Source organism: Mus caroli, unplaced genomic scaffold, assembly GCF_978045245.1.
Source record: "Mus caroli unplaced genomic scaffold, Mus_caroli_1 scaffold_7, whole genome shotgun sequence".
Lineage (NCBI taxonomy): Eukaryota > Metazoa > Chordata > Mammalia > Rodentia > Muridae > Mus > Mus caroli.
This window is the reverse complement of record NW_028227262.1, coordinates 117,891,285-117,899,129: the sequence shown is the minus strand read 5'-3', so window position 1 is coordinate 117,899,129 and position 7,845 is coordinate 117,891,285.

Sequence of the window (7,845 nt, the reverse complement as noted above, 5' to 3'; positions counted from 1 at the left end):
ATCTGTCCTTTCTCTGTGTGTACATTTTGATAGTTTGTATCTGTCAAAGAATTAGTTCATTTCATGTAAGGTAACTGACATGCAGGCACATGGCTATTTGCAATCTTCCATCATTCCATTTTCACACCCCTGAGACCAGTTGATTCAGCTTTTGTCCCATTTGCATGTCGATAATTTGTAACCTGACTAGCACCTTGTCTTAAAAATGATTTTATCTTATTTTTGAGTGCAGGTGTTTTGCCTGCATGTGTATCTGTGCACCACACGCATGAAGGGTGCTCTCCCCTGACCCTGCCTTGGGTGCTGGGAATCAAACCTGGGTCCACTGTAAGAGCAGCCAGTGATCCTAGACACTGAGCCTCCTTTCCAGCAACCTAATATTTTGTTTTAAAGACTCAGCTTTTGATTTTTAACTTCTTGTATTGATTTCCTGTTTCCATTTCATTGATTCCTGCTCCTGCTCTGATTAAACTATTTCTTTGATTAGCTTCTTTAGGTTTATGCTGTTCTCTTTACTTTAGATTCCTGAGATGGGCACTCAGACGATTGGATTTATGTGGGTTTATGTCTTTCTTCTTTTCTATCTTATAGTGTGTGTGTGTGTGTGTGTGTGTGTTTGTGTGGTGTATGTGGTGTTTTTGAGAGTGTGCATATGGTATATATGTATGTGTATGTCTGTCTGTGTGGTGTATATAAGTGAGAGTGTGTGGTGTATGTGGTGTGTGTGTATTTGTGTGTGTGTGAGAGAGAGAGATGTGTGGTTTATGTGTGTATTTGAGTGTGTGTCTGTGGTGTATGTGAATGAATGTTTGTGTCTGTGTGTGTGGTATGTGAGTATGTGTGTTGTGTAGGTGATGTATGCGTCAATGTGTGTATTTGTAGGTCTAAATGTTTTGTGTCTGTGGATGTGTGTGAGTGTGCATGTATGTGTAGAGCATGAGATGTGTGTTTTTGTGTATGTGTGTGTGTAATATGTGTGTCCATGTGTGTGCTATGTGTGTATATGTGTATAAAGTATGTGTGATGACTGTGTGTGTGAGTGCACATGTGGTGTGCATGCATGTGTGTATCCATGTATGTGAGTGTGCATGTGCATGTATGTGTCTATGTATGTGTGTGCATGTGTGTATGTGTGTGTTTTGAGACAGTGTCTCATATAGCTCTTGCTTCCCTTAAACTCGCTATGCACTCAAGATTGACTTTGAACTCTAGGTCCTCTTGCCTTTGATTCCCAAGCAGGAGGCATTACATGCTTGTACTGTTAGGGGGGGCTTACCTTTCTTCAACAAGAGATAAAAGGAAAAGCTCTTTAATTAGCACAAAGACATAGCCTCTAGCTATTGCTTAAGAACCCAGTCCCAATCACCAATATTTTGTAGCTTATAGATACATAGTCATTGTCATAATCGTGAGTATGTGACCATAAACCACCCCAAGATGTTCTTCTCTCCTTCATCCTAAAGGACATTTTCCTTAGAGCTGAGGTTTAGACACACTGAAATGTGCAGGCTTCTAGTTAAGACAATTTTATCTTTAGCAAACAGAACTCACTGTCCGTGCCTTTCCAGAAAACAAGAAGGGGAAAGAAGGTGTAGAGAAGTCAGTAGTTCCGTTTTGCCTCCTGCTGTCTGGGATGAGACAGAGTTCCTTATTCTATTTTCTTCTTTCTATGCACCCTAATGCCTCTAAGTAAACTTGTTGATCATATTTAATTAGTGTTAAAGCTTTTTGTTTTCTCTGTCTCCTTCAGTCCCACTATGCCTGGCACACACTATCAGGTTCCTGAGAAACCCACATGTTGACGCATCTACAAATTGCGGTACATTATATTTCCATCTTCACCTTGCTTAAAATATTTAAAAATCTTGAGAAAATTTAGGGCACTCAAGATGCACGCAAAGTGCATCTATTTGTTTCCAGTATAAAGATTCATTGAGAGAGGGACAATCAGGGTAAAATCAATAAGCTGCTTTCCTCAAGGCCTCCAGTAATTGTGCAGTTCTCTCTGCTCCCCCTTGGCCTGAGGTGTGGCCACAGCCTCTTTTCAATGAACTTGAAAGCTTGCTTGCCCTTAGACACTTTGATCTTCTTCTTCTTCTTCTTCTTCTTCTTCTTCTTCTTCTTCTTCTTCTTCTTCTTCTTCTTCTTCTTCTTCTTCTTCTTCTTCTTCTTCTTCTTCTTCTTCTTCTTCTTCCTCTCCTCCTCCTCCTCTTCCTCCTCCCCCTCCTCCTCCGTCTCCTCCTCCTTCCTTTCCCTCTCCCTCTCCTTCCTCTTCCTCTTCCTCCTCCTCTTCCTCCTCCTCTTTAGAGTTATTTATTATGTACACATTTTTCTGCCTTCTGCCTGAATGCTAGAAGATTTAGCCAGATCTCATTATAGATGGTTGTGAGCCACCATGTGGTTGCTGGGAATTGAACTCAGGGCCTCTGGAAGAGCAGTCAGTGCTGTCAACCTCTGAGCCATCTATCTCTCCAGCCCTTGAATAGCTTGTTCATGGGCATTGCTTTTAAGGTGCCAAGCCACACAACCCTAGATCATGTCTCACAAATCTGGTATGTTTGTTGAATCTCACCTTACTGACACTCGTCATGTGACCCATGTTGAGGCCCAAGACCATGGAGTAGGACAGAGCCATGCCTGCTACCCTCCAGTGGCTACTGTGACAGGAAAGACCACTCTTGTCATTTTAAGTAGTGATAAAGAGGAGCCAATGGACTTAGAAGATCAGTGGTCATAGTTCTCAGCCTTAAGTAACAGAAACCAAATCTTGTTAACTTTAAGTAAAGGTGAATTTGTTGAAATTAACATGGGCTGTTCAGAATATTTTCAGAAGGCCTGTCAGGTCCAGATAATTGGCTGCACACCTGGAAGCAACCTTCCAAATCTCACAACAAAGCTAAGATAGCTAGTTGTAGAGTGTGTGTCTTGAATGTGTCTCACATATGCGTGCGCATGTATGCGTGCACACACGCACACACATACACACATAAGTTTGATTGAAAGCTCTGCTAAAACAACAACAAAACAAATAAAAACAAAAAATAAAAACAAGACAAAGAAACCCCCAAGTCAATGAAGACTCCACTGTTGTTATGAGCAGGCAGTGATACCACCAGTCCTGGTCTTTGTCCAGGGAGCTGGAAGCAGCAGCTACCCCACATAACACAGAGCTGTTGTTGCCCATCTCACTGTAGGGCCTCCCTCCAGTGCAGTCTGGGAGGGTTCTGATGGGTCAATTCCACACACAACAGTATAGGTTATGGGAGCAAATGAGTGAGTGCTACCCTTTGAGATGACCCAGAGAGGGAGCCTAGACCCTCAGCAGTGTGAGCCTGGGCACCCTGGCTCACTCTATGAGCTCCTCAGTGGCATAATGGTGAAAGGACAGCAGAGCTTTGAGGGTTGGGGCCTTCTCCAGCCTGGGTTTAGTGAGCAACAGCCATACCCTAGACACAGACTGGGCACATCAAGTTCAGATTAAATGGAAGGCCTAGGCTTTAGACTTAAGACCTCAGGCTTTTGATACATACCTATCTCCTTTTCCATAAAATTAGGATTTATCTAGGGACCTTTGTCTGCTTTGTGTGATGAAGTTCCATCAAGGAGAACAGGCCCAGAAGACTGACTGACTCCTCACTAGATGTTTATTAAATAAGTGACTGATCAAGTTAATAAATATCGATTGCATCAGTCTTCCTAGCCCAGACCCTTACATCGATGTTCATCTGGGGAGCCTCTTCCTGACTCAATGACTTGGTTTTACCTCTTTTCAGTTCCAATGAAGAAGGTTCAAAAGCACCCAGCTATCCAGGCAGCTTCTGCTTTGGGTGTTGTGATGGACACCTGCCATGTTCTTCAAAAGGAAGCCAGCCCTGGTCCCTACCATGGTTGTTTCTTTTCTCTCTTAGCTGCACTTCTCTCTTCAGTCTTGGCTCTGAGTTTTCCCTTGCTCAGCTGGACCTCAGCAGGAGTAGTCTAAGTACGTTGGTCCCCTCCACCTTTGAGGGATGGTAATCAGCCCATGAGAGACTTCTCACCTGGCTTATCCCTGTGTCCTACACAAAAGTCATGTCCTGACCACAGAGACTACAGAGAATCCTGAGGGACCTAGAAAGGACTCATAAGTCACCCACCCTTCCTTCGGAGGTAGCCTTTGCGCTTGCTGCCCTTCTAGCTGTCCAGAATTTCCTTTTGATATTCTTCATGGCTGGTCTCTTTTTACTGAAGGCTTCAGTATAAAATTCACCTTTTCTTATAGGTCTGTCTGAGGACTTCATTTAAAGTAGCCACCCAGGACCTCTCCACCATAAGGTCATACTGTATCTACCTATTGCTTACCACTAGTTCATTCACATAGTTATTGATTTATTTATCACAGAAACAGATGGACACTGCACATATTGGAAACTCAATTGTGTGTGTGTTGCATGAGTGTATGTGTGTGGGTGCATACATTTGCTTATGTGGGTGTATTCAGAAATTTTCATACTGGGTATCTTCTAGAGTACTCTCCACTGTATTTTATTGAGGCAGGGTCTCTTGTTGAACTTGGAGATCACCTTTTAGGCTAGTCTAGCTAACAAGTTGGCCTTGGATATCCACTGTCCTCCTTTAAAGCCCTGAGATGACAGGCAAGTCATCATGCCCACCTGGCTTTGAGTGTAGACGCTGAGGATCCAAACTGCAGTCAGTCCCCCTCTTACAGAGATGACTTGTATTTTATCCACAGAGGCATCTCTTTAGCTCCAAATATTATCTGTTAAGTGAATGAATCCAGTTTAAGGCCAGGAAAGAAAAATGACTTTGCCAAGGTCAAACAACTCATTAGCAGAGACCATGGCTCTTGCCTCTTGCCTAGGCTTTACCTACCATACCAGTTTTCAGTGTTCATAGAGACAGTGGTAAAATGGACAAACATTTCTCTCAGTATGTGTTCCTGTCCCCATGTTGGCTCCTTGTGCATGCCAGTCATAAATACAAAATTAGTAGAGTTTATGTTTTCCTAAACAAGGACACAGAGCCTTTAGGATGCCAAATGAGAGGTATCAGCTCTCTCTCTCTCTCTCTCTCTCTCTCTCTCTCTCTCTCTCTCTCTGTGTGTGTGTATGTGTGTGTGCGTGTGTGTGTGTGTGGTTGAAGGGAGAATTAATTTGGGGTCTGAAAGCTTGTTCTGACTTTCAGGTTTTTTGTTCTGCAACAGCTGCCCGACTACTGGGTACCATTTGTCCTTTCCTAGTGTGTCTGCCCTGAAAGCCTAAGCAGCAGGTGACGGGAATTTCAGGCACTATGGTGGGATGGAAGTGGGTATGGTATAGGAAGGCTACACAGCTTCCCTTTTGTCCTTCAAATGGCACTACAGAGATGACATCTGTCTCTGTCTCAGAAGTGGGACTCACTGCTCTGGGGTCCTGGAATGCAACTGTCACACTGTGTGAGTGGCCTTGAAAGCTGTGTCATTGGAACGAAAACTCTGCTTAGCTCCATTCGACTTTCTCCTTGACAGGACAGGCAAAGGTGGGATGTGTGTCATTGCTTCCCAAGTGACTGGGAAACAAATCCTCCCATTAATGATTGGTATATGCCACAAAATGGCATGAAACTGAAGGACCCTCAGGTCCCCCAGCCATTGGTTCCATCACCTCTGTCTGCATCCCGGATCCCATATTCACTCTGGCACTGTCTCTTCCTTTGTTCTTCTGAGCTCATAGTGCAGCTATCTCGTTGACTATGAACCTTGGGCAAATTCAGTCATCCTTCCTTGGGATATGATGTGTTTCTCGGACTGGCTTCCTTTCCAGTCCTTGTTCTCCTGCCTCAACTTGGCTTTTGCTGCCAGCTTTTCCTGTCCTTTCTTGCAGGCAAAGCCATTCCAGTGTCATTCAAAGCCGCCAGTATACAAACACAGTGAGGTCTTACAGTGTGGTGAGATTGTAGGTCTGGGAAAAGAGGTGGGGGCACTCAGCACTCAGAACAGCTCCCTGAGAGTGGCTTCCAGAAGCTCAGAGCCTCTATCCTAAAATCTAAGCATCACCCCTAATCTACACTCTCATCCCTACACTTCTGAAAGAGGATCTTAGGGTCACTGCTGTCTTTCCCTTCATTTTCTATGGCTACAAAATACACTTTATTCCAAGGACCATTCTAGGTTCTGTCATAGAAAAATTTAGATCTCTGATACTCTGGCACTTCTGTGTAAGTTAAGTGGTAGCTGACTTCTGTGACATGCCATTCCAGGGAGCAGTGGCTCATGGCCCACTTACATCCCCAATGCATGTGTCTTGCCCTTCCCTCTATACACGGTTCTCTTTGCTCATTAGGTTTAGTTATATTCTCGGGCTGAAGCCACCTCTAGGGGTTGAAATCTAATTCACCAGATTTCTCTTTTGGAGACAGGGAAGAACAAAGGCAAAGGCAATAAGGATGCAAGGAGAAGACACACCTGTTCAAGACAGAAACCCTCAAAGCAGCCCCCTTTGCAAACCAAACATTAAAAGTAATTTGTGTTGAGCTGCGATCTCCCCGAACTCAAAAGCACAGGTGTAAGGAGATGAGAAGGAAGAATTATCTTGGAGATACAGTAATAAGCTAATACAGCGTGCATGACAACTCTGGGACCAAGATTCATAAATATATTCATGTTTGCTTCCCGGCAAGACTGATTAAAAACCCAAGCAAAAGTTAGCGTTGAAGAGTGAGAGAAAGTGAGAGCCAGTTGCAGAAGTTCTGGGGGAGCTATCAAGACCAGACCAAACAAATACGTCATCAAACCACAAACAGCCATGGCCTAAGACATTCTGGCTGGGAGATGCCATACATGAACCTGCCAAGTAACATTGTAAAAGGTCATATTTACTGTTCATCAGGCTTTGGGCACATGCATGTTCATGGCTAGGAGAAGAGAGCACCCTTCTTGTGTGGCATTCTCAGAACTGCTTTCTACTTACCCAGCAGGAGAGGAAAAAGCAGGCCTACCCAATTCAGGGACAGAGGATGCAACACAGAGAACTGGCTTCCTCTCTAGGCTGCTCCTTGACTTTGGGTGTTGAGGCTTATCATGGGAGGAGACATTCCTTGGGTCTGGCTGTTCTCTCTCATGTTACTTTCTTTTGCCTTTTGACCGTGCTGAAAAGATCTCACCCACAAGTGAATGAGTTATGAGGAAAAACCACAGAGGCAAAGAGCAATCCAGGAGGAGTGGTTGTCAATAAAACCCAGTGAAGTGGAGGGAGATGGAGGCAGTTCAGGGAATGGCCTGCTCCCTTCTAGGCTAAGGGGCCGAAGACTCTGGCTATTTAGTGGATCAAAGGGACTGGTCTGGGTCTCAGATTCTCCATTCATGGAGTGGGTTTGAGAATCCTTCTCTCCCTCCCTCCTTCTCTTTTTCCATCCCCTGCTAGGACCCATCTCAGAACCACCCACTCTTCTGTTGCTGGACTACGCTCCCCTTATATTCTCTGTCTGATCTTTTGCAATAGTTAATTTCACAGTGATGCAGTGAGCTCAGACATCCGATGTTATTCCTCTTGTCCACTGCTCCTGCACCAGTCCTCGATCCTCCCTCTTCCCTTCTCTCCCCACCTTCCTAGGCACAGGTTAAGTGTTACCTGCTTTATTCGCTCATGTTCCCAAGCGGGTCCCACACATCATCACTTAGGATACATTTATTGTCTTCATCTCAGTGGTGAGAAAAATGAGACACACGTGGATGCTAAAAGGTGATGGAGAAGTCTATCGAGCAGGCAAAGGATAGTGTTCTGCTAAGTTTAGTCTTATCCAAAGCCCTTACAATATACTGCTTTAATTTCCATCTTTTCCCCTCCCCCTTCTCCTCCTTCCTTCTCCTCC